General features: G+C 45.9%; 1 protein-coding gene and 1 pseudogene across 1 annotated transcript in view; both read left to right on the forward strand.

The window, feature by feature from the left end:
• LOC126271861 (neural-cadherin-like) overlaps positions 1 to 27,504 on the forward strand; it is a 238,919-nt gene that overhangs the window by 98,701 nt on the left and 112,714 nt on the right. The gene's annotated exons all lie outside the window — the stretch shown is intronic.
• Positions 20,604 to 20,721, forward strand: LOC126274369 (5S ribosomal RNA; annotated as a pseudogene).

Genomic DNA, 27,504 nt, shown 5'->3' on the forward strand with positions numbered 1-27,504 from the left:
AGTCCCATAAGGTTTCCCATACGTTTGAACGTTTTTTCTTTTTCTTTTTTAAACTCACTGACTTCCAACAAACTTTAGACAAAATTACAGATATTTTGTATTTTAAGCCATAAATGCTTTACGTACTTAACGTCTTCTATTTCTCAAATTCACTACATCAGACATTTGAAACTGTTTAATGCATGAGAGTTCGATTGTTTAAAGAACTGTGGGTGAGGGTTGGGAGATAGGGAGGAAGGCATAACTGGTTAAGTCTGATATGGAGGTTTACCGGCAACTGTGCTTCCCATGCGCCATTCGCAAATGAAACAGGGAAGCGGGCAAGGGACTAATAATTGTAGCTCCGCCACGCCCTGTGAGGTGGTTTGCGGACTGCAGGCGTAGATGCAGGTGTAGCAGTATCTGCTGGCACGGCCGCCGGACAAAGTGCGGGGGTGTCGGGAGACGGCCGCCTGCGCCGGCTGGCCCACGTGCTCGCCCGCCCGCCCGCGGCCCGCGGCCCGTGCCGTGCAGACACGGCGGCCCTGGCCGGCTCCGCGCGCCGCTCTCGTATTGATTCTCGTGTAAATCCAGCGCCGCGGAGCACCGAGCACACCCTGGACACGCTCTCCGCGACCGCCCCAAATACCGCGCACTCTCCGACCACCCTCACCGTCACGATTCGCGTGTGACGACAACGCGACTTGGGGTACCACAAGGTTCAAGTTTGGGTCCTCTGTTGTTGTTTCTGATGCACGTAAATTACCATCCGCTTCCAGTTTCAGAAGGCGTAAATTTTGTACTTTTTGCAGACATGCAACTGTAAGATTAATAATTATTTAAATAAAAATGAATTTTTAATACACCACGATTTCTAATTGGACTAAAAGTATAAAACAATTTTGCGACAGGGACAGGAAAATTATTCAAATGTGTGTGAATCCTGAGGGACGAAACTGCTGTGGTTATGGTCCCTATACTTACACAGTACTTAAACTAACTTATGCTAAGAACAACACACACATCCATACCTGAGGGAGGACTCGAACCTCCGGCAGGAGGGGCCGCGCAATTCATGACATGGAACAGGAAAAGGAGGAAAACGCACTGGTACACAAAGTACTTTACGCCTCAAGCCAGAAAAGAAATCGAGTTAATCTTGCACTGTCATCCAGTTCTGAGCTATGATGAAACTTTCAAGTGCGTGGCTAATCGGGAAATAAGACTGGTGAACAAAGTACCCTCCACCATACGCCAGACGGGAAAGCAACGTAATACTGCATTGTCATCCAGTTCTGAGTTATGTTTAAAATATCAAGTGTGTTGCTCATCGGGAAGTTAGTTCAAAATCAACTGCAAAATCAAAACCGAACAGATCGCCAGACAAGGAAGCGGCATAATAAATAGTAGTAAAAATAATTGAAGTCCTCTCACCGAAAACGCAGCTAACGAAATACTCGAAAACGTTAAGAGATACTTAAAGGGAAATGAGTTGTCACCGATTTCTGACGAGATGCAGTACACACAAATTGGAAATTTGTGGTAAGGACTATGGGATCAAATTGCTGAGGCTTCAGCCCTTAGGCTTACGCACTACTTAATCTAACACAAACTAACTTACGCTAAGGACAACACACACACTCATGACCGAGGGAGGACACGAACCTCCGACGGGGGTAGCCGCGCCAACCGTGACGAGACATCCCAGACTGCACCGCTATCCCGCGCGGCACATTACATACAATTCACTACTTCTAACGGAGTTTCACATATAAAAAGCACGTTTCTCAATGAACTACAAGAAAGCGTTAAGTTTTTCAGACTACAGAAGGACTTCATTAATTCGAAAATTCACTAACTACAATTAATGAAGAAGCATTCTCGAGCAACTATGTTCGTAGTACGCATTATTACTGCTGTATATGGCTTAGAAATGGAGGAACTAGTTTAGTCTGCATAGTCCCATTCATTAATAAGTTATGGAATCATTTTCTGAGGAAACTGAACATACAGGGACAGTATTTTTAGAATAAAGAAGTATTCAAATGGCTCCAAGTACTATGGGACGGAGCATCTGAGGTCATCAGACTCGTAGACATACAATTACTTAAACCTAACTAACCTAAGGACATCACACACATCCATGCCCGAGGCAGGATTCGAACCTACGACCGTAGCAGCAGCTCGGTTCCGTACTGAAGCGTCTAGAACCGCTTGGCCACTAAAAAACTGTCTTATAAGAATTGTATCTGGTTTTAATTCGTCATAAAAAAAGTAGTAATTGGTAAGACTTTTCTTTTCTCGCAAAAATAATGAAAGGATGAATATAACGCCGGTAGGTGTGGCCTTCCGGTTCTAGGCGCTTCAGTCTGGAACCGCGGGACCGCTACGCCCGCAGGTTCGAATCCTGCCTCGGGCATGGATGTGTGTGATGTCCTTAGGTTAGTTAGGTTTAAGTAGTTCTAAGTTCTAGGGGACTGATGACCACAGAAGTGAAGTCCCATAGTGCTCAGAGCCATTTGAACCATGAATATAACAGTAAAAACAAAAACGAGCCCTGTAATGTCTTCGAGGCTTAACGTTACTAGAGAATGGAGTCAGTTCCACGTTTACAAACAACTTGCCAGAGCGCATTACATTACACGTAGATAATGGATGGAGTTTAAGGCTGAATCAAAGAACTTTTTGCTGGACAACTCCTCCTACATCAGTAAAGTGTATCTTCAGCGAAACTCTTAACATTAGTGTTTTACATTATTTTGTAATTAGAATTGACGCTGTAATATAATAACAGTTCGTAATGTTAAATCGTTTTATTTCCAACATTTTGTTGGGAAAGTACCAGCAACTTAGATTTGATAATACATTACATAAATTTCTGTCACAGTGATGTGAAATTTATGCTGGTGACTAGTTCTAACATAGTTGCTGAAGTTCATACCAGACCTGCACTAAAAATGCATTCACTGAATTTCATCTATCGAAGGTATCAGATTACTAAATGTCTGTTGTATGACTATGTGTTGTGAAGACGTTACCAAGTATGTCAGTGGAATTTTGCTTTCATAAGCACTTTTACAGAAATTTAAATAAGGATATAATGTATTATAATTTACTGGACCTGACGCACGCTCTCAAAGTAGGTCTATAAACAATTTCGCTCACAGCTATTGTGGGAACAGCAATCGATATGACGAAGTTCCAAAGTGAGAAAATCTTTGACTGCATTGGTGCAAGGTGAAAAGGAAGAAGTATTAAGGTTAAACGTCCAGGCGACGAAGAGGTAATTAGAGCCAGAGCGTGCGTTTTCTGAGGACACAGCTTGGCATTTGTCATAAACCATTCAGACAAATCACGGAAAACCTACATGTGCGTAGCCAATCGGGAATTTGAACCACTGGCCTCCCAAATAAAAGTCCAGAGTCTGTCTTACCACTGCACCCCGTAGCTAGCTAAAAGTGAGAAGCGTTCCGTCTGGCAGTGAAGGACAGAGATTTCTTAGATCAAACTGCGTCCTATTTTTTTTCTAGGCGTAATTTTATTTCAGCACGAATTAAGATTGCACATTGTCCACCCCTCCCCCCCCCCCCCCATCACGGGTAAGTTCTGTTGGTGTAGTTCAACTCTGGGTTTTCAAAATATCTATCTACTACCGCTGTTGACCTTCTTCTTGCGCTTAAACCTTTGTCTAACGACAAATATAGATCATAAGATGAAAGTCAAAGGACGTTTATCCATAGCCAAAACATGTTCACGGATACATGCATTGTCCTAATGAACATTTTTCCTTTTGTAGTCCACGCCAATTCTTCCTTATGGATTATTGTCAGTTTGGTATAAAATGGTTATGTCGTCTTCCGAAGTTAATTTTTTAAATTTGCAAAGTAATGTATAACGGGAATCCATTTTTAATTCCAAGCAACACTCGGCGTGATCACAAACGTCAGTTCTGATGATTAAAAGTCGCCGGCCGGGGTGGCCGAGCGGTTCTACGCGCTATAGTCTGGAACCGCACGACCGCTACGGTAACAGGTTCGAATCCTGCCTCGGGCATGGATGTGTGTGATGTCCTTAGGTTAGTTAGGTTTAAGTAGTTCTAAGTTCTAGGGGATTGATGACCTCAGCAGTTAAGTCCCATAGTGGTCACAGCCATTTGAACCATTTGATTAAAAGTCGACATCGTCTATGTGTTTCAATTTTATTATACCATATCGCTATGGAACTGCATGCCAAACTTCAGCGGCACACTGTAAAGTATCGTTATGTCACTTGATCATCTTTTAGAGACGCGCAACGAACAGTAGTATTTATCTGTATGGTAGTACTGGGCGGTGCAGCTACTCACGGAGGTCCAGTGTCGACTGTAATTATCGTTCGGTGATTAATGCGTTAATGCGGAATTGATTTACGCTCGAAAAAAATTATTTCCAATTTTGGCTGACGATGTAGAGCATCTCGTTGACGTCTGCGATGCTCATATTGAACAAATTGTGCCATCAGCGATTGATAATCAAAAATTATACCATTCCCACTTGCTTGACCTTTTCTGTTCCTATCCCACTCCTAACCCATTACATATGAAAATACTTATATACGTCTTTCTTGCATACGTCTTTGTCCCATTTACAATTACGGTAATGACTTATGGTCAAAATTAAGTTAAATTTAATGATTGCGGACGTATTTGCTTCTGATCAGTAGTCATCTTTCTCACAGACGTTTGTTAAATGAAAATATATTGTACTCTTTTATGGTACTCCTAGAGCCTCACGTAGGGTCTGTAACTTTTATCAGTGATTGCCCAATACCGCACTGTCCAGTTTCCAGACGTTTTCATGAGTGATTTTTGGGGGATCTCTTAATTCTTCTTCTAGAAAAGTAGAAATGTGGCTACATGTAAAGTGCACCGCTCACTACACAACTGTTGCCGATGAAGGAGCAGACTCCACCCAAACCTTAATTAACGTCGGATGAATATCTGTTAAAGACAATCAGATAAAGAGTTGTATAGTAGTGCAGCATTACTAGTTACCTGTGTAAACTCACACACATCGAAGAACTGCTTATAAAAAGCAGTATGGGAGCCGGCTGCTGTGGCCGAGCGGTTCTAGGCGGAACCGCGCTGCTGCTACGGTCGCAGGTTCGAATCCTGCCTCGGGCATGATTGTGTGTGATTTCCTTAGGTTAGTTAGGTTTAAGTAGTTCTAAGTTCTAGGGGACTGATGACCACAGATGTTAAGTCCCATAGTGCACAGAGCCATTTGAACCATTTTGAAACAGTATAGGACTGTAAACATATCATTATTTAATCTTTTTCATGAATGTGTGATAATGCAGTATTCGTGAAGTACCAAAAGTGTGAATGTGGCCGATGCTCCTATTGAACATGCCAGCCGTATCCTTTTTCTCTCTTGGTTAAACTTCCGATGGAGTCGCCCAGTCCGTGCAGGAGACACGAGAGACGGGCTGATCCTCGGGTTCCGCCTGAGATAGTTGTGTAGAGCATTGCTGTTGTAAGAGAACTAGTTGTTGTGTGTTGTTGTTTTCACGTAATTTAAGGAAATAGGTGTGGTATATACCGAGAAAGGGAGGGAAGGGATGTTCTAGCGGTTCGTTAACTTTGCTGAAATACTACTGTCGTGTCTGGAATACAAGCGATCAGTGATGGGTAATACACTGAAGAGCGAAACAAACTGATACACCTGCCTAATATCGTAGAGAGCCTCCGCCAGCATGCAGAAGTGCCGCAACATGACGTGCCAAGGACTCGACTAATGTCTGAAGTAGGGCTGGAGGGAACTGACACCATGAATCCTGCAGGGTTGCCCATAAATCCGTAAGAGTAAGACAGGGTGAAGGTCTCTTTTAAACAGCACGTTACAAGGTATCCCAGATACGCTCAATAACGCTCATGTATGGGGAATATGGTGGCCGGTGGAAATGTTTGAACTCAGAAAAGTGTTCCTGGAGCCACTCCGTAATAATTCTGGACATGTGAAGTGTCGCATTGTCTTGCTGGAGTTGCCCAAGCCGGCCATGGTGGCCGAGTGGTTCTAGGTGCGTCTGTCTGGAACCGCGTGACCGCTACGGTCGCAAGTTCGAATCCTGCCTCGGGCATGGATGTGTGTGATGTCCTTAGGTTAGTTAGGTTTAAGTATCCAGAATGAGATTCTGGAAACATTCCCCTGGCTGTGGCTAAGCCATGTCTCCGCAATATCCTTTCTTTCAGGAGTGCTAGTTCTGCAAGTTTCGCAGGAGAGCTTCTGTAAAGTTTGGAAGGTAGGAGACGGATACTGGCAGAAGTAAGGCTGTGAGTACCGAACGTGAGTCGTGCTTCGGTAGCTCAGATGGTAGAGCACTTGCCCGCGAAAGGCAAAGGTCCCGAGTTCGAGTCTCTGTGTGCCCACACAGTTTTAATCTGCCAGGAAGTTTCAGGTATAAGTAGTTCTAAGTTCTAGGGGACTGGTGACCTCAGAAGTTAAGTCCCATAGTGCTCAGAGCCATTTGAAACATTCCGAATTGTCCAAGTACGTCGGATGCACAATGGACATGAATGCATGAAGGTGTCCAGACACAACGCTTACATACGTGTCACCACCCAGAGTCATATCTAGACGTTACCATGGCTCCCATATCATTACAACTGCACATGCCCCACACATTACGGAGTCTCCATCAGCTTGAACAGTCCCCTGCTGACATGCATGGTTCATGTATTCAGGGAGCTTGTCTCCATACACGTCCATTCGCTCGACCGACCAGGCAACATGTTTCCAGTCATCAGCTGCCCAGTGTCGGTGTTGAGGGGCCCAGGCGAGGCACTATACTTCGTGTCATGCACTCATCAAGGGTACACGACTGGGCCCTCGACTCAGAAAGCCCATATCGATTATTCGCCGAACGGGTCGCACTCTGACACTTGTTGATGGCCCAGCATTGAAGTCTGCAGCAATTTGCGGAAGTGTTGCACTTCCATTACGTTGAACAATTCTCTTTAGTAGTCGTTCGTTCCGTTCTTGCAGGATCTTTTTCCGGGTGCAGCGATGTCGGAGATTCGATGTTTTACCGGATTCCTGATATTCACGGTACACTCTTGCGATGGTCGTAAGGAAAAATCTCCACTTCATCGCTACCTGATAGTATCCATCGCTCGTGCGCTGACGGTAACGCCACGCTCAAACTCACTTAAATCGTGATAACCTGTCATTATAGCAGCAGTAATCGATCTGACAACTGCGCCAGACCCTTGTTGTCTTAGATAGGCGCTGCCGACTGCAGCGCTGTTCAAATGGTTCCAATGGCTCTGAGCACTATGGGACTTAACATCTGTGGTCATCAGTCCCGCCGGCCGCGGTGGTCTCGCGGTTCTAGGCGCGCAGTCCGGAACCGTGCGACTGCTACGGTCGCAGGTTCGAATCCTGCCTCGGGCATGGATGTGTGTGATGTCCTTAGGTTAGTTAGGTTTAAGTAGTTCTAAGTTCTAGGGGACTAATGACCACAGCAGTTGAGTCCCATAGTGCTCAGAGCCATTTTTTCATCAGTCCCCTAGAACTTAGAACTACTTAAACCTAACTAACCTAAGCACATCACACAACACCCATGCCCGAGACAGGATTCGAACCTGCGGCCGTAGCGGTCACGCGGTTCCAGACTGAAGCGTCTAGAACCGTGCAGCGCTGTATTCAGCCTGTTTACATATCTCTGTATTTGAATACGCTTGCCTATACCAGTTTTTTGAAGTTTCGGTGTAAATAAATAAGTAATCTTCCGAGGAAGAGCTAATCGTAGTCGCCGTAGGAACGTGAAACGCTTGACGGAATTGAAAATAAACACTATGCGCCACGAAGGAATTATCCGTATAGGATTGAAATCGGTAGATATGATGTCCATATACAGAAGAACAAAGGATGGAAGTGTCAGAAAAATTGGCTCATTTATTCAAGAGAAATAGTTTCAAAAATAGAGCAAATCAATAAAGCGTACACTCTCTTCTGTCCCTCATGCAGGAAATCCTTCGGATAGCTATTCATTGCTAGAATTGCTGGAGGTTCTCCTCGGAGATCTCGGCTAAATTCTAATTCGCACGTTGGATCTTCAAAATCCCACACTAGCTGGAGGGCCTTGGCCGTAATCCTCGGTACGGTTCCAGTACGGGATAGTTCTGGCGACCTTGCTGGCGAATGCAGGGTTGTCAGGCACAATGAAAAGCAGTAGAAAGTCTCGCTGTGTGCAGACTTTATCTTGTTGATATGTAAGCTCAGGATGGCTTGCCACGAAGGGGAACAAAACGGGGCATGGAGCATCCTTGACGAACCGCCGTGCTGAAAGGGTGCCTCGGATGGCAACCAAATGAGTCCCACAACGAAATTAAACGAACCCACGGACCATCATTCCTGACTGACAGACGGTATGGTCGGCGACAGTGTGGTTGGTGTCCCACCGTCGAGGGCGTCTGCATACACATTCTCATCCTGAAATCTCACTGACTGGAGTAAAATTGTCTTCAGTGATGAGCCTTGCATCAAACTGTGCCCCGAAGACCGGAGAAGATGCCACTGACAGCGGTGGGATACCAAAGTGACAGTCCCCCACCATTCGAACCGACAGCCAGAAGTCATGATCTTTGGTGCCGTTGCTTTTCATAGCAGGACCCCTGTCTTTGTCATGTGCGGCACCCTTACAGCTCAGCGGTGCGTCGGCGATTTTCAACGCTCCGTTTGGTTGCCGTCCATCCCATTTTTCTGAAACTGCAATCATTTGTCTGTCTGTACATGGACATCTCATCTACCGATTTTCGTGCCGTTCGGATAGTTTCTTCGAGGTAAGTATCTTTTTTTGTCTTAGAGTGTAGTTTCCCTGCTCTCGCTCTGGTTACACAAGACGATTTTGTGCTGCCTTAATTTGTATTTTACTGTTTGCTTTGATTTCATGACTATCTTCATAGGCTGCATGGGGACTTGATATTTTTTCCCATAATTGTTCACTCAGGAAAGATGTCAAATGTCTCTGATTTAAGATTTACTATACTTGGACAAAGGAAAACCTATACTGTGCATAAAGAAGAGCAAAGAACATATGTTTATTTGATGCATGTTGTTCCACTAGTGAAAAAATTAATTACTGAACGTTCTTAGTGAAGTAGAAAGAAAGTGAGAGATGAAGGTAGAACAAATAAGGCGCTATGTACTAGCTTCCAAATTTTTTGATGCGTTTGTGTGTATAAAATTTCTCTATGTTGAAATGTGTGGACGAGACTTCCTACTCTTTCATTGCCAGGCATTGCAAGTAATTAATATTTCACCGTTATGATACAATGAAGGCTTTCACAACCGTATTGTACTGTTGTTGATAATTCTTCCGGGTTATATGGCCGTGGTCCATGGAATTCTTCTATTCCAAACGTTTCGTCCAATACTACGTTGGACATCTTCAGAGGTATGGCTGGTCCTGCTGAGTCCTGCCGACTGACGAGTCGTGCTTTTTTTTCTTTATTGTTATTGTCAAACCTGTTTACAGGCGGACCTGCAGCAGCATACTACGCCGCTCTTTGGCCTCAGAGAAACATACAAGATACAAATGATGACAATTTGAGATAAAAATACGGCGGACATGTAAATGGAGACAAACACTTTTTAAAAGACACGGAGCTGTTCACGGGCGTAGAGTCCAAGATAAAAGTTGTTCAGACACTTGGACACATACATAGACGGAAATTGTCACACGTGAACGGAGGTGCACAAAACGATTAACACTGAACCACTTAAGCACAAAACGACGGCACACACAGAAACACGAGGCGTTGATCTCCGGCGCGCGAATGACGAGTCGTGCGTCGGAGAGCGGCCTAAATACCGAGGAAAGTGGGCGTCATCTAGCTTGCACGTAGTAGCAGAGAGAAAACTAGTCAAAGATAAAATGTAACTATCGATAATAGTCCGTCATAGATAAAAATCACTTATCGATTCTGTAACGCCACTGTCCATATCTCGCTTAATTTCAAGGCCTCTTCTTTTCTATTAAAATTATCTTCATGTTCAGAAATTTCAATAGTCTCCCTATTCGTTCGTGGATAATAGTTCGTGGTAGCACTTAAAACTGTAGTATCAGAAAACTTAACTACATGGTCACTTGACTGAAGTGCATGTTCCGCAACGGCCGATTTATCTATTTTTCCCAGTCGGCAAACACTTTTATGCTCCAGAATGAGATTTTCACTCTGCAGCGGAGTGTGCGCTGATATGATTGGAAGGTAGGAGACGGATACTGGCAGAAGTAAAGCTGTGAGTACCGGACGTGAGTCGTGCTTCGGTAGCTCAGTTGGTAGAGCACTTGGCCGCGAAAGGCAAAGGTCCCGAGTTCGAGTCTCGGTCGGGCACACAGTTTTAATCTGCCAGGAAGTTTCACTTTTATGCTCCTTTACGCTCGTATTCACACTTCTTCTCGTAGTACCAATACAGACCTTGCCACAAGTACACGGAATTTCACACACACCGCTAGATGATAATGGTGGTCTTCTATCTTTAACAGAACGAAGTACTTGTCCTATTTTTCTGGTAGGTTTGAATACAGGTTTCACTTTATGTTTCAGCAAAATTTTGCCGATTCGATCTGTAACCTTACTAATGAAGGGTAAAGACACCGTGTTCTTCCATTGCTGTGTACCATCCTTGACCTTTAGCCTGCTGTAATTAGGTCTTGAAACTCTGTTAATTTCTTTGTTTGAGTACCCAAACGAAACGTTAGGAATAGAAGAATTACATGGACCACGGTCATATAACCCGGAAGAATTATCATCACCGTTATGAATTTTGCTTCAGTCTTTCATAAATTCTATCATAATTGCTGGTTATTTAAGTGACGGTCCACTGGCGCCCAGCGTGTATCACCCTTAACATGTCAGTGAAGGAGTGAATCGAGTAGTCGTTCTTCACTTGTCGTTAAAAGATATTAGTAGATTTGTACGTACTCTCTGTACCAAAGGGATAACTGAAAGTACCTCTGAAAGACCTCCGTGCGCAGTTACGTAAGAGATGAAGTGTACACTGATGAGAAATTGGGGGAGAAAGACTGCTGTGCTAGATAGTGGAAGGAGACCTTGACTCATTACCGTAACAGTTTGTCAGGTGGCAACTGCGAGATTCGTCCTCGGAATTGATGTGCTGTAGTTGGGCCGCTGGATGCATCGCGGCTTAATGGGGAGCAACGACCGAGCCGCGTGGCCCGCTGCCAGCCGAGCGCGCTTTCGGCAACTCTCTCTCCTCTATCCTCTCTCCTCTCTCTCCCCCCCCCCCCTCTCCTGTCTTCTCCTCTCCTGTCCTCGCCGCTTCGATCTGCAGTGCGGGCGTCCTGACCGCCGCGTCGCACCGTCTTTCCGTTCCCGCTCCGTGGAGAGGCCATCCGTTCCCATCCCGCGGGGAGGCCACGTTTGTTTACAATGTATAGGCTGCCAACCGGTCGCCTGTTTAGCTCACATCACTTGCTCCCACCTCAGTTATTGTCTAGGTCAACACTCCAAGCGTGCCAAGAGTTGAGATCTGAGTTTTAAATTATGAGAAAAATTGTATCTTTTCTCATGGTTTGCAATCCAAATGAAATTATGGAAATTCGAAATTTGTGGTAAGTTCCTATGGGACCAAACCGATAAGGCTTACACACTACTTAATCTAACTTAAACTAACTTATGCTAACGACAACAGACACACACCCATGCCCGAGGGAGGACTCGAACCTCCGACGGACGGCTACCCCGCGCGGCAAACGAGATTGTGGTTCGACGTCTAACTGGCTGGATTTTGTGAACGAACAAAGAGAAGCAAGTGGGTATCAGTTCTATTGGAGTCACTTCTTGTAAAGCACTGTTGTGTTCACGCCAGAACACTGATTGTTGTTTACTTTACAGGGAACAATGGAAGTGATACGCCAACATGAAAAGGATGAGTGCTACCACCTAAATGTCACGTCAACGGTTTTAACGTCGTGCTTGCTGCGTATCGAAGGAAGGTGACAAGGAAAGAGGGAAATAACGGTGGGTTCAAATGGCTCTAAGCACTATGGGAATTAACATCTGAGATCATCAGTCTCCTAGAACTTGGAACTACTTAAATCCAACTAACCTAAGGACATCACACACATCCATGCACGAGGCAGGATTCGAACCTGCTACTGTAGCAGCAGTGCAGTTCCGGACGGAAGCGAGTAGAACCGCTCGGCCACAGCGGCCGGCTAAATAAAGTTGCGCTTTAACGATCAGTTGACGATGTACCCATTGGAGTGGGTGTTCTTTGAGCAATGATTTTGTTGGAATGCGGTAGGAAACACTCTATATGAAAAAAAATCGCACCAGCAAGGAATTATCCGAAAGGGACTGAAATCGGTAGATGAGATACACATTCACAGGCAAAGAAATTATTACAGTTGCAGAACAATTGGACTATTCATTCAGGAAACACAGCTTCATAAATTGAGCAAATCAGTAGCGAGTTGGTCCACCTTAGGCCCTTATGCAAACAGTTATTCCCCTTGACATTCTGACATTCATTATTGGATTTGCTGGATGTCCTCCTGAGGGATTTCATGCCAGGTTCTTCCTAACTGGCGCGTTAGATCGTCAGAACCCCGAGGTACTGCTCCAAACGTTCTCAGCTGGGGAGAGATGCGGCGACCTTGCTGGCGAAGGTAGGCTTTGGCGAGCACGAAGACAGGTAGCAGAAACTTTAGCCGTGTACTGTCGGAATTATCTTGTCAGAAGCAAATCCTGAAAAGCATCGAAATGGGGTGTAGAAAATCGTCAGCATACCAATGTCCTGTAACTATGCCACGGATGACAACCAAACGAACTGTGCTATGAAAAGAAATGGCACCCCAGACCATCACTCCTGGTTGTATATCGAGCGACAGCCAGGTTGGTATCGCACTGTCGTCCATGGCGTTTCCAGTCAGGTCTTCGGTCTGTAATCTCACTGACATGAGTAGAACTGTCTTTAGCGCTAGTCCCGCTACGAACTGAGCCCCGACGGCCAGCGAAGAAGTTCCTGGAGAAGCCCCAGACAGCTGTGGAATTCCAGTCTGACTGGCGCTCGCCGTACGTCCCGACAACGAGGGTTGATGGTGTGGAGTGCCACTTCTTTTCATAGCAGGACCCTTTCGTTGTCATCCGCGACTCCGTTACAGGACAGCGATACGTCGACGATTTTCTATGCCCCGCTTTATTGCACTTCATAGCAAGCCATCCTCCGCTTACATTTCAGCAAGATATTAACAGCTCTCACAGGGCAGTGGTTTCACTGGTTGTTTTCGTGCTTGCCAAACCGTTCCTTGACCATCAACGTCGTCGGATCTCCCCCAGGTGAGAACGTTTGAAGCATTGTGGACAGAGCCTTCCAGCCATTTCGGGATTTTGACGATAACACATGTGCGGAATTAGTAATTAATTGCAGGCCGTGGTGGCCGAGGGTTCTAGGCGCTTGAGTCCGGATCCACGCGGCTGCTACGGTCGCACGTTCGAATCCTGCCTCGGGCATGGATGTGTGTGATGGCCTTAGGTTAGTTAGGCTTGAGTAGTTATAAATCTGACCTCAGATGGCTTATAGCCATTTGAACTATTTTTAGTACTTCATTTAAGGGCGACTAGACATTTCAAGAAGTGCAACAAACAACAGGATTAGCGTTGCCACGACCTAACAAATAGCGTCTAGTCCCCTGATGTTACATCAATTCCCGTTCCCAACTGGCCATGGTTGGTTGGCTAATGGAGATGGGTGCCTTCAGTAACTGCTTACACATCATTACGGATTTACGTAATTTATTAATAATAGCTCACTGAAAAACAAGTCTTAAAACACTTCATAGAAAGACTGGTTAAACAACTGTTCCTTTGATTAATCGAGTAATAAATTCTCAACCAATAACAGTAGCAAACAACATCACTTGCAAATAAAAACTTACAGAATCGTAATGGTAGAAATGTTCCTTACAAACTTCAAAATTCACTTTCATTTAACACGTAGATATAAACACATATCCAAAACTTACAGCTAGCATATCTGTCAAATTCCAGTATTTATAACCCGCTGAACTACAGCGCAGAACTGAGAGTTTCAAATCTGTCCAATGAGTAATCCTGATAACAGAAAATTATGTTAACAAATAAGAAATATAATAGCTTTATGACAACCCCCATCTGGCTTTGGCCACACTTTTACACAGTCGTAAATTCCGTTGAAAAGAGACAGTTACTGCTCAATCTCCACACAGTTGAGTGAACTAACACCGCAGAAGCGCTGAAGGTTAGTACACGTACCGTATTCCAGTGCTTTCTTGTCCAATATCATGACATCCTTGTTGTGGGTGAACATGCTACAGCACAGTGTGTTCAGGTTGGACCCGCGCTGTCTTGTTTATCTGCCGTGCCAAAACACCCTCAAATGACATCGGCCACAGCTCGCCGTAAATTGCGTCCACACAATTGTAGAGCCCACGGCTTATCGTTCCACAGCAGCGTTGAATTCCCAAGTGTCTCGGTTTCACCATCAGTTCATTACCACAGAGCGATAAAACTATTAATGCACAATTCGAACCATCCGGACCCCAACAGGCTGCCGTTCTGTCCTCCTCGCTCGGTGTTCTCCAACCATCCTCTCCTCGTCGCCAGTCGCCAGATGGCCACTCGCCGCCAACTCGGCGCCCCAGTATCTCTGGCGAGGCCAATATCGACCTTAACAATCGCGGCCGGAGCACAATCGTGCCGAAAAACGGCATACACTCCAATTGGACACAATTTGGCACGATATCGCTCAGGAGGACGTCCACCAGCCCTATCGCTTAATGCCAAGGCGAAAAGCTGCTTGCATAATGAGCAGAGGCGAACCAAGTATTAGTGACTTTCTCAATTTGTGAAGCTCTTTCTCCTCGATAAATCATCCAGTTTTTCTGAAACTGAACCTACCTGATTGTTTGTATATGTACACCACATCTACAGATTTCCGTCCCATTTGGATAATTCTTTCATCGTGAATTTTCTCCTTTTATGGCACGAGTTGCTCCGGGATTCGCATGAGCTGGTAAGGGAAACCGTAGAAAACCTAAATTTGGATGGCAGCACAAGCGTTTCTGAGGAGTACGTTTACAGCGTCTGAACCAGTAAGCCCATGCCAATCGGGGCTAAAAAGCGAAGTCCACATCACATTTGTTTTCTGTTGTGGACAGACAAAATTGGAAAAATCTGTTCCAGAATAAAAAAACAATAAATGCGAAGTTCCTTCCAGTACGTTCAAATAATTTATGGGAACGCAGCCGGGTGACGTCGTTGACAACCACCAATATTTCGACAGGAGCGCACCCTGCAGCTTTGCCTTGAAGATGCTAAGGTTTTCTCCTGTCGAAATACCGGCGCTTGTCGACAACGTCGCAAGACTGCATTGCCATAAGTTATTTGAACAATGGAGGTATTGTTATGAAAACTTGGTTAAGTGGTTGGCAGTGACGCAACATGTTCCCAGTGACACTCCTCCGCTACACACCGTGACGTGGCTTTCGGAGTGGCTTATATTCAGAAATGGGCCTAATGTATCTCTGGACTGTCGCGAACATGAACTTGTCAGTGCCAGTCTGTATCTCTGCGAGTTGTCAATATTACTACGGCCACCAACGACAATGTGAATCCAAGATGATTCCAACCCTCCCCCCCCCCCTTTCCCCCTCCCCGCGCTTCTACCGATAAGATCATCCCTACCACCAGTCTCTTTCCACGATGTTCCTTTTACTTTACCAGATATCTGACTTTCCTCTTGATGGATGTGCGACGAGATTCATTGTTAAGTTGAAGCGAAATTATCAGTGAAGAGCCCAGTTGCCCGCATCTCGTGGTCGTGCGGTAGCGTTCTCGCTTCCCACGCCCAGATTCCCGGGTTCGATTCCCGGCGGGGTCAGGGATTTTCTCTGCCTCGTGATGGCTGGGTGTTCTGAGATGTCCTTAGGTTGGTTAGGTTTAAGTAGTTCTAAGTTCTAGGGGACTGATAACCATCGATGTTAAGTCCCATAGTGCTCAGAGCCATTTGAACCATTTTTTCTTTTTTTTTTTGAAGAGCCCATTTCTCTAGCCATTCAAGGCCAAAATTTAAAATTCAGATTTGTTAACTAGACAAAAACGGGGAAATATAAGTAAAAGTGTCTGTTACTTGTCCCCGGGTTCCCGGGTTCGATTCCCGGCGGGGTCAGGGATTTTTTGTGCCTCGTGATGACTGGGTGTTGTGTGCTGTCCTTAGGTTAGATAGGTTTAAATAGTTCTAAGTTCTAGGGGACTCATGACAACAGATGTTAAGTCCCATAGTGCTCAGAGCCATTTCAACCATTTGTTACTTGTCAGCCTTGAGTGAGTAGACGTCTAGTGTAAACATTAATCGGTCACAGCATCAGATGCAATATACCGAGAACGGTAACATATGGAGATGCTGCAAGGTGTCCACACACGAATGCTGTAGCTATCTCTGGACTTCGTCGGACAGTTATCGCCAGATACCTCTCCTGTTGTTTGTTAGTTAGTGACATATTCCATAGGGCATTTGAACGAAACTTTTATCGAAATGAAATACGGCGGCTCAATGTCCAGGATACGTATATACGATTAGTGTTAACATTAACGAACACATTACTGTTTTTAGTACTATCCACGCAACTACACGTTTTTATGAATATCTGTTCTGAAATTCAAATAAAAGTCATTAGTTATGGACGACTGTATACGATTCTATGGCGAACACTTCCTGTGCGCCGAAACCATCACCAAAGCCTCAAGTGTTATTTTGCGGCGTATTTAGTCCTGATCTGTTAAAACCACACCGAAGCCTGCACTGAAATTTTGCGGGATGTTCAGCACTCTTCGTGTCTCGGCCTGCCTGCCTTCACCGTGTCAGTACGCACTACCCTTAAGACGAGTCTCCCAGCGGGGGTCTTTATAGCATTACATAGTAAACTCCAGTGAGACTCAAACAATGTATGAGAATACACCCGATGCTTCACTGATGTTACTGTAATTGAAACAGATAACAAGTTGAATTACTGAATTCCGTTTTCCGAAATCGTTTCATTGCCGCAGAATACAACACATTTCAATCAGCGATAACATGTAAGACGTTGAGACAAGTCCTCACGGAACAGAAAAGTGACTGAAATCGCTTAACAGATGAATGGCACCTCTGGACTTGGTAGCTGTACAATTATATAAGGATTACGAGGAAGAACTGGAACCCCTTCTAACAGCAGTTTGTAGCATGTTGCTGAGGCAACGAAAGGTTCTGAGTTATGAGAAAAATACAGGGTGTTTCAAAAATGACCGGTATATTTGAAACGGCAATAGAAACGAAACGAGCAGCGATAGAAACACACCGTTTGTTGCAATATGCTTGGGACAACAGTACATTTTCAGGCAGACAAACTTTCGAAATTACAGTAGTTACAACTGTCAACAACAGATGGCGCTGCGGTCTGGGAAACTCTATAGTACGATATTTTCCATATATCCACCATGCGTAGCAATAATATGGCGTAGTCTCTGAATGAAATTACCCGAAACCTTTGGCAACGTGTCTGGCGGAATGGCTTCACATGCAGATGAGATGTACTGCTTCAGCTGTTCAATTGTTTCTGGATTCTGGCGGTACACCTGGTCTTTCAAGTGTCCCCACAGAAAGAAGTCACAGGGCTTCATGTCTGGCGAATAGGGAGGCCAATCCACGCCGCCTCCTGTATGTTTCGGATAGCCCAAAACAATCACACGATCATCGAAATATTCATTCAGGAAATTAAAGACGTCGGCCGTGCGATGTGGCCGGGCACCGTCTTGCATAAACCACGAGGTGTTCGCAGTGTCGTCTAAGGCAGTTTGTACCGCCACAAATTCACGAAGAATGTCCAGATAGCGTGATGCAGTAATCGTTTCGGATCTGAAAAATGGGCCAGTGATTCCTTTGGAAGAAATGGCGGCCCAGACCAGAACTTTTTGAGGATGCAGGGACGATGGGACAGCAACATGGGACTTTTAGGTTCCCCATATGCGCCAGTTCTGTTTATTGACGAAGCCGTCCAGGTAAAAATGAGCTTCGTCAGTAAACCAAATGCTGCCCACATGCATATCGCCGTCATCAATCCTGTGCACTACATCGTTAGCGAATGTCTTTCGTGCAGCAATGGTAGCGGCGCTGAGGGGTTGCCACGTTTGAATTTTGTATGGATAGAGGTGTAAACTCTGGCGCATGAGACGATACGTGGACGTTGGCGTCATTTGGACCGCAGCTGCAACATGGCGAACGGAAACCCGAGGCCGCTGTTGGATCACCTGCTGCACTAGCTGTGCGTTGCCCTCTGTGGTTGCCGTACGCGGTCACCCTACCTTTCCGGCACGTTCATCCGTCACGTTCCCAGTCCGTTGAAATTTTTCAAACAGATCTTTTATGGTATCGCTTTTCGGTCCTTTGGTTACATTAAACCTCCGTTGAAAACTTCGTCTTGTTGCAACAACACTGTGTTCTAGGCGGTGGAATTCGAACACCAGAAAAATCTTCTGTTCTAAGGAATAAACCATGTTGTCCACAGCACACTTGCACGTTGTGAACAGCACACGCTTACAGCAGAAAGACGACGTACAGAATGGCGCACCCACAGACTGCGTTGTCTTCTATATCTTTCATATCACTTGCAGCGCCATCTGTTGTTGAAAATTGTAACTACTGTAATTTCGAAAATTTGTCCGCCTGAAAATGTACTGTTGTCCCAAGCATATTGCAACAAACGGTGTATTTCTATCGCTGCTCGTTTAGTTTTTATTGCCGTTTCAAGTATACCGGTCATTTTTGAAACACCCTGTAGGATAAAGCAGAACTTTTACGCTGATTGCCGATAGTCTTTCTGACTCCGCACCGCTGGCCTTGGTCGAGCGGTTATAGGCTTTTTATTCTGGAACCGCGCTGCTGCTACGGTCGCAGGTTCGAATCCTGCCTCGGGCATGGAGGTGTGTGATGTCCTTAGGTTAGTCAGGTTTAAGTAGTTCTAAGTCTAGGGGACTGATGGCCTCAGATGTTAAGTCCCATAGTGCTTAGAGGCATTTGAACATTTTTTTTATTGACTCCGCAACATTCCCGAGTGGAATAGGAAAGGGGTAAATGATGGAAGTGTCGGAAGTATCACGAGTGCAGATGTAGATGTAAGCACGACTGAGACGTTATCGGTGTAATGTGCTGGTTTTCGTAATTTTTCAATCACACAGGCAGTTTTATTTTCCTATTCCACAGAGCTGTTGACCGGCAAGAATGATTTGCTGTCTCTTCCACTCTATTTGTAGATACCTCTTACGTCGCTACTGCCTATTTTTAATTGCTTCACAGTTCAATTATTAAGCGCTGTTTTGCCAACTGCTCTCAAGGGTTGGGGGACTGTTATTTCATGGGCGAGCGCCTGTCGGACACTTCTTTAGAGCGTTGCTGTCGCCTTGTTGACGGTCAAGGAGGTCGGCAATTCCCACTTGGTCCTGCCATCTGCGGTCATTAGATTGTTACATCAAGGTCATCCGTCTGTCCTGTACTCGGCGTTGTGTAACTGAAGCTCGCTTTTCATTTGTAGCTCCGTTTTTGCTGTCGCAGTAGTGTGCCGCGGGCATGCGAATTATTTTCGCATCCCACACCTACCATTAGCGAAAGTATTACACACTTTTATTATGATTGTATCTAGCGCTGCGAATTTGCTTGAAGACGTGCACCACTAATTAAAAATTCGCTTTGGCCTTTTTATTTTATACTGCCGGAAAAATTAGTATACCCTTTTAGGGTAGCCTTGCGGTCTAAGGCGCTTTGCCACGGTTCGCGCGGCTACCGCCGTCGGAGATTCGAGTCCTCCCTCGGGCATGGGTGTATGTGTGTGTGTGTTAGCCTGAATTAGATTAAGTAATGTGTTAGCCTAGGGACCGATGACCTTAGCAGTTTGGTTCAAATGGCTCTGAGCACTATGGGACTTAACATCTGAGGTCAACAGTCCACTAGAACTTACAACTACTTAAACCTAACTAACCTAAGGACATCACACACATCGATGCCCGAGGCAGGATTCGAACCTGCGACCGTATCGGCCGCGCGGTTCCAGAATTAAGCGCCTAGAACCGCTCGGACACTACGGTCGGCCTTTAGTAGTTTGGTACCATAGGAACTTACCACAAATTTCCAGTTGAATCAAGATTAATTATTACGTCAGTGCGTATGGAGTACATGAAATGTTTACATTTACAGAGCAAAAGCGCAAGGGGCTCCGAGGTACTTAGTGTCGATCCATGCTGAAACACCGGTATTAGAAGGTGGGCGGCAATGCAGGCATCCAGTCCATCGTACAAATGGCGAATACTGTCCTAGGATACGCTTTGCCAAGCCTTCTCGACCTGTTCAGATAGTTCTGTAAGAGCTGTTGGTTGACCAGTTGCACGAGTCATTTCTCGTGCTGTCATACCCCACATGTGTTCCACTGGAGGCACGTAGGTAAGTGCGGAGATCGTGCTGGACAGGGACGCTTATACACATGTTGCACAGCACGTTAAATTTCTCAGGTAGCGTGTGTGCGAACATTATCCTATTGGAGTAACACAGCGTGCCAACGGCCTTGCCGCAGTGGTAACACCGGTTCCCGTCAGATCACAGAAGTTAAGCGCTATCGGGCTGGGCAAGCATTTGGATGGGTGACCATCCGGTCGGCCGAGCGCTGTTGGCAAGCGGGGTGCACTCAGCCCTTGTGAGGCTAACTTGATTGAGAAGTTGCGGCTCCTGTCTCGGAAACTGACATACGGCCGGGAAAGCGGTGTGCTGACCCCATGCCCCTCCATATCCGCATCCAGTGACGCCTGTGGGCTGAGGATGACACGGCGGCAGTCGAACATTTTCTGTATCCAGAAAGGCCCGTACAGGACCTGCAACATGCGGACGTGCATTATCCTGCTGAAATGTAGGGTTTCGCAGGGATCGAATGAAGGGTAGACCCACGGGTCATAACACATCTGAAATATAACGTCCACTGGTCAAAGTGCCGTCAATGCGAACAAGAGGTGACCGAGACGTGTAACCAATGGCACCCCATACCATCACGCCGTGTAATACGCCAGTATGGCGATGACGAATACACGCTTCTAATGTGCGTTCTCCGCGATGTCGCCAAACACGGATGCGACCATCATGATGCTGTAAACAGAACCTGGTTTCATCCGAAAAAATGTTTTGCCATTCGTGCACCCAGGTTCGTCGTTGAGTACACCATCGCAGGCGCTCCTGTCTGTGACGCAGCGTCAAAGTTAACGGCAGCCATGGTCATAGTCCATGCTCCTACAAACGTCGTCGAACTGTTCGTGCAGATGGTTGTTGTCTTGCAAACGCTCCCATCTATTGACTCAGGGATCGAGAAGTGGCTACACGATCCGTTAAGGACATGCAGATATTATTATTGTATTAGATACAGGTATTTTACTTGTTGGTGACATGAAAGTTAGTGCCGGATCAGGACTCGAACCCGAACTTCAAGTTTATGGCGAGTGCCTCCCGGACCGACCCAAACTTACGTAATTTCAGTCCGGGAGGCCTGAACAGAGAGGCTAATGGTAAAGCGACTGCTCGGGATAAGCGCGAAATCAGGGTTCGAGCCCCAGTCCGGCACAAATTTTCATGTCAACAACAGTTACAATATTTGTGCGAAAAAACAGCGGACGCCAAGGTATTCGCATTCAGCGGATTAGTTACGCTCTAATTTGAAATGGTTGTGAATCCTGATCACTAAGGATGACAGGGACTTGGAATGTGAACTAGTTATTCTACACTACTGCCCATTAAAATTGCTACACCACGAAGATGACGTGCCACAGACGCGAAATTTAACCGACAGGAAGAAGATCTGTGATATGCAAATGATTAGCTTTTCAGAGCAGACACCTACACCGTGCCGACTCGAGGAAAGTTTCCAACTGATTTGTCATACACAAACAGCAGTTGACCGGCGTTGCCTGGTGAAACGTTGTTGTGATGCCTCGTGGAAGGAGGAGAAATGCGTACCATCACGTTTCCGACTTTGATAAAGGTCTGATTGTAGCTTATCGCGATTGCGGTTTATCGTATCGCGACATTGCTGCTCGCGTTGGTCGAGGTCCAATGACTGTTAGCAGAATATAGAAGCGGTGGGTTCAGGAGGGTGATACGGAACGCTCTGCTAGATCCCAACGGCCTCGTATCACTAGCAGTCGATATGACAGGCATCTTATCCGCTTGGCTGTAATGGATCGTGCAGCCACGTCTCGATCCCTGAGTCAACAGATGGGGACGTTTGCAAGACAACAGCCATCTGCACGAACAGTTTGACGACGTTTGCAGCAGCATGGACTATCACCTCGGATACCCTTTACGCTGTATCACACACAGGAGCGCCTGCGATGGTGTACTCAACAACTAATTTGGGTGCACGAATGGCAAAACATTTTTTCAGATGAATCCAGGTTCTATTTACAGCATCATGATGGTCGCATCCGTGTTTGGCGACATCGTGGTGAACGTACATTAGAAGCATGTATTCGTCATCGCCATACATTTCAGATGTGTGACGACCTGTTTCTCCACTCGTCATTCGATCCCTGCGAAACCCTACATTTCAGCAGGATAATGCACGACCGCATGTTGGAGGTCCTGTACGGGCCTTCGTGGATACAGAAAATGTTCGACTGCTGCCCTGGCCAGTACATTCTCCAGATCTCTCACTAATTGAAAACGTCTGGTCAACGGTGGCCGAGCAACTGGCTCGGCACAATACGGCAGTCACTACTCTTGATGAAGTGTGGTATCGTGTTGAAACTGCATGGACAGCTGTACCTGTGGACGCCATCCAAGCTCTGTTTGACTCAATGTCTAGGCGTATCAAGGCCGTTATTACGGCAGAGGTGGTTGTTCAAGGTACTGACTTGTCAGGATCTATGCCCCCAAATTGCATGAAAATGTAATCACATGTCAGTTCTAGTATAATATATTTGTCCATTGAATACCCGTTTATCATCTGCATTTCTTCTTGGTGTAGCAATTTTGATGGCCAGTAGTGTATGTCACGTGAAGAAAAACTCCATCTGGGACATTTTAGCGCCCTCTAAAGCTGCAAATTCATCTCAGAAACCGAAAGGAACAGCCACAGCTAAATCAAGACCAGTCAGACATTACCTACTGTGGGACAGGGACCGTTGAGCAATGCGGGGAATGGTTGTAAGGCATCGCATGAAATCAGGCAGATCGTGACTTCCAAGGAGCTACCAGTTGTCCAGCTGACATAATGACTGTGCGTAGCGAGTTAAAATGAACGGGGTGCAATTGTGGAGCAGCTGTTCATAAGCCGTTCATTTCTGTAGTCATGATGAACAGCGTTTGACAAGATGTAAAGAGCGACACCATTGGACAGTAGGTGACTGGAATCGGGTTGTGTGGAGTGATGAATCTCCCTATACCCTGTGGCATCCCGATGGAAGAGTCTGGGTTTGGCGTATGGCTGGAGAGCGTTACCTGCCGTCAAGCGTAGTCTCAACAGCGAAATATGGAGGAGGTGGTGGTACAGTTTGAGTTTTTTTGTGGTTGGGATGTGATCCCCTTACTGCACTTAAGAAAAAGCAAAATGGGGAAGAATATTAACATGTTTGAAAGCACTGTGTACTGCATAAAGTAAAGGAAAACTTTCGTTCAAAGTGGTTCAAATAGCTCTAAGCACTATGGGATTTAACATCTGAGGTCACCAATCCCCTTGACTTAGAATTACTTAAACCTAACTAACCTAAGGACATCACACACATCAATTTCCGAGGCAGGATTCGAACCCGCGACCGTAGCAACCGCGTGGTTCTGGACTGAAGCGCCTAGAACCGCTCGACCACAGCGGCTGGCGAAAAGTTTGGAGACGTTGGTCATTTGTATCAGTATGACAGTATACCCTGTACCCTGTTATACACTGGGGTGACGACGGGGTTGGGATAGAGATGTGGACGTATACAGATTTAGGTAGTATCGCGTACACAAGCTATGAAAGGGCAACGCACTGTCGGGGTTGCCATTTGTAATCAGGTGATGCACGTGAAAATGTTAAGGATGCGATTATGGCCGCACAACGGTAATTAACAGACTCTGAAAGCGGACTGGTGGTTGGAGCTAGACACATGGGTCACTCCATTTCGGAAATAGTTTGGGAATTCAACATTCCGAGATTCACACTAGTGTGCCGAGAATAGCAGTAGATTTCAGGCATTACCTCTCATCATAGTTAACGCAGTGGTCGACGGTATTAATTTTTTTTAATCCCGCCTGGAAGGCGGCGCGTGGGTCTGCTCCTGTGATCTGCAAAATAGGCCGAATGAAGGAAACGAATAGGAGCAGGTGAGGTAAAGCACTCCGGTACTGCATGTAGAGTAAAATGAGTGTACTATAGGCAAAAAAAGTTAATAAATGGCTGCATAACTTTATGATGATGAGCACTTAGGTGCGAAGCCGTATTCCCGTCGTAAGTAGTGCAAAGTCTCAACAGAAACTAACACACGATGAAGTTGAAGGAATGTATCCATGCCGTCTGCTCTTCATGAAATGGGCAGAAAGCACAGCGCCGATCGTCGAGCTCCACAGCGTCGGTTAGAGTGCGCTGTGGTCGACGTAGTTCGTCCGCTCTCGTAGTGCCAACCTACGAGTGTGCACCTACGCTGTGACATCGGAACTATCGATACCAGACATTTAAAGACCGAGAACAACGGCATTTGCGTAGAGTTGTCAGTGCCAACAGATAAGCAACGCTGCGTGAAATAATCGCAGAAGTCAATGTGGGACGTATGGTGAAGGAGTCCATTAGGCTAGTGCGGCAAACTTTGTCTTGAATAGGCTATGGCAGAAGACGATGGACACGAGTACCTCTGTTAACAGCACGACATCGCCGGCAGCGCCTCTCCTGGGCTCGTGACCATATCGGCTAGACCGTCGAAGACTGGAAAACCGTGGCCTGGTCTGATGAATCCCGATTTCATGTGGTAAGAGCTGGTGGTTGGATCGAGTTCGGCGCAGACCCCACGAAGCCATAGACCCAGGTTGTAAAAGGACTGTTCAAGATGTTGGTAGTTCCAGAATGGTGTGCTTTGGGTTTACACATGTTGGAAAGGGTCCTCTGGTGTTTTAGCCTACGTGGAGACCATTTGAGCCATTCATGAACTTGTCAAACTAACAGAAGCTTTATGGATGACAGTGTGCCACCTTACCGAGCCGCAATTGTCGAGACTGGTTTGCAGAACATTCTGGACAATTCGAGCGAATGGTTTGGCCACTCTGATCGCCCGACAGGTGCCCCATCTAACATTTATGGGACACAATCGACAGGCAATTTGTGCACAAAATCCTGCACCGACAACACTTTCGCGATTAAGGCGGGCTATAGAGGCAACTTGCATCAATATTTTCGCAGGGAACCTGCAACGTCTTGTTGAATCCAAGCCACGTGGAGCTGCTGCATTACCCCCGGCAAAAGGAGGTCCAACACGATATTGGGAGGTACCCCATGAGTTTTGTCACTTCATTGTAAAGCAGCATCTGTGAGACAGTGGAGTGTTGACTGTAACATTCATGAAATGGACTGGCCTGCCTAGAGTCCCGACCTGAACCCAACTGAACACCTCTGTAACGAGCCAGCAATTCGTCTTGGCTCCAGGTCGGTGCGTCCATTACCACTACGTTCTGTTCCTCCACAAACATTATAAAACCGTATTGTAAGTGTCCCCAATAGACTTCAATCCTTCGTAGACATGAAGGCTGAACACACCCCGTATTAATGTCCACTAACAGGTGTCCTGATACGATATTACATGGATTCACACTTTAGATAAATTTGATCTGAATTTCGTCTTTAATAGAAGCCATAATCGACCAGTAAATTGTTATAACGGTGGCAGTCGCGCTACTGGTGCAGTGGCTATGTTAAAAAACGGATCGACGCAGAAGTTGTCTACTTGTGCATGCTGTGCCTGCAATGTGCGCTCCGCAACGGCATGGCAGGGGGAGGGATAATTAAAGAAGTTCCCGTGCAGCTGCACTGACCCCCCTCCGTCCCGACCGTCCCACACCCTCAAACTAAGCCTCAGCGCCACTTTGCAATCTCTGCCCGCAGCCACTCATTATTTAAAACGGGAAGCTCACAATTAGGAACAAATAGAACGCTGCGCAGTTGAGCGTATGTTAAGGGATTAGTTAATTGGGGTGGCTTTTATGTTCTAGCTATTTGCATGTTCCAATGATAAAGAACAAAAAATTATTTACAAAGAGCAGTATCAAAATTACGCTGCCAACAGTGTAACTCATAATGAGATAAAGGTTTCATTCCAGGTGCCTTCTAAACCACTGGCCTAGTACCAATTGGAATACATTAGTAAGTAATGGATAGTAACCGAGATTCGAAGTATCGATTCGTACGCCTAATTGTGTATTGTTACTTCCCTGTATCTTCACCTGACTTGGGCCTAATCAATAGCAGCTCTTTGTACCGGAGTATCGAATTGGTTTCATTAATTTTCTATACCATTAGAAAATCGTTCAGTATTCGGTCCGAGTGTCTTATTACAATTCGTTGGTTTCATAAGGAACCCCTTGAGTGCGAGGTCTCAAAAGGCCAATGATGTTTATGGTATTCGATGCCCCACATATTGTCCACCACACGACCACAACACTGGTTGCTGATGCCTAGGGGTATCTAATCATGAGTACAACATGAGGCCACGAAAAATGGTTGAACTGCTTAGTCGCCGAGTAGCTCACAACAGTGCTACAGTTCTAGTAGTGTTGATATAACGCAGAGCAACAGCAACGATAAACAAAGCATTATATCTACGAGGAAAGATCCCGAAGTTGACAGTTCGTCAACAAGGAACCCCGGGAATTTCACAGAGTGAGGGAGAAGTTGCAGATGAGATATTAGCGTTTCTGCAAGACGAGTCAGTGGAATTTGTGGTGTCATATATCCTCGATATTGCGGACAATGTACATGAGGTGTACAATGATGACGATACGAGCTTAACAAGTGAGCAGGTGTCGAGCCAAGTAGTTCATCATCCTCGTCGGACAAGGAGCCACAAATCCTGGCTCCACTGTAATGCAGTAAAGGGCAATCGTTGTTCAAGGAACAAGAACTAAACATAATTACGTACGTGGAAGATCATCCTCAGTATAGTAAAAAACAATTATGAACAGATTGCTAACAAGTCCTCAGCAATACGACCGTATAGTGCAGAAGCAAAACCACCGATATTCAAGGGAGGACAAGGCGCACTTGTTAGAAAAAGCCGGCCGTGGTGGCCGAGCGGTTCTAGGCGCTACTATGTGGAGCCGCGCGACCGCTACGGTCGCAGGTTCGAATCGTGCCTCGGGCATGGATGTGTGTGATATCTTTAGGTTAGTTAGGTTTAAGTAGTTCTAAGTTCTAGGAGACTGATGACATCAGATGTTAAGTCTCATAGTGCTCAGA

Source organism: Schistocerca gregaria, chromosome 5 (assembly GCF_023897955.1).
Source record: "Schistocerca gregaria isolate iqSchGreg1 chromosome 5, iqSchGreg1.2, whole genome shotgun sequence".
NCBI lineage: Eukaryota > Metazoa > Arthropoda > Insecta > Orthoptera > Acrididae > Schistocerca > Schistocerca gregaria.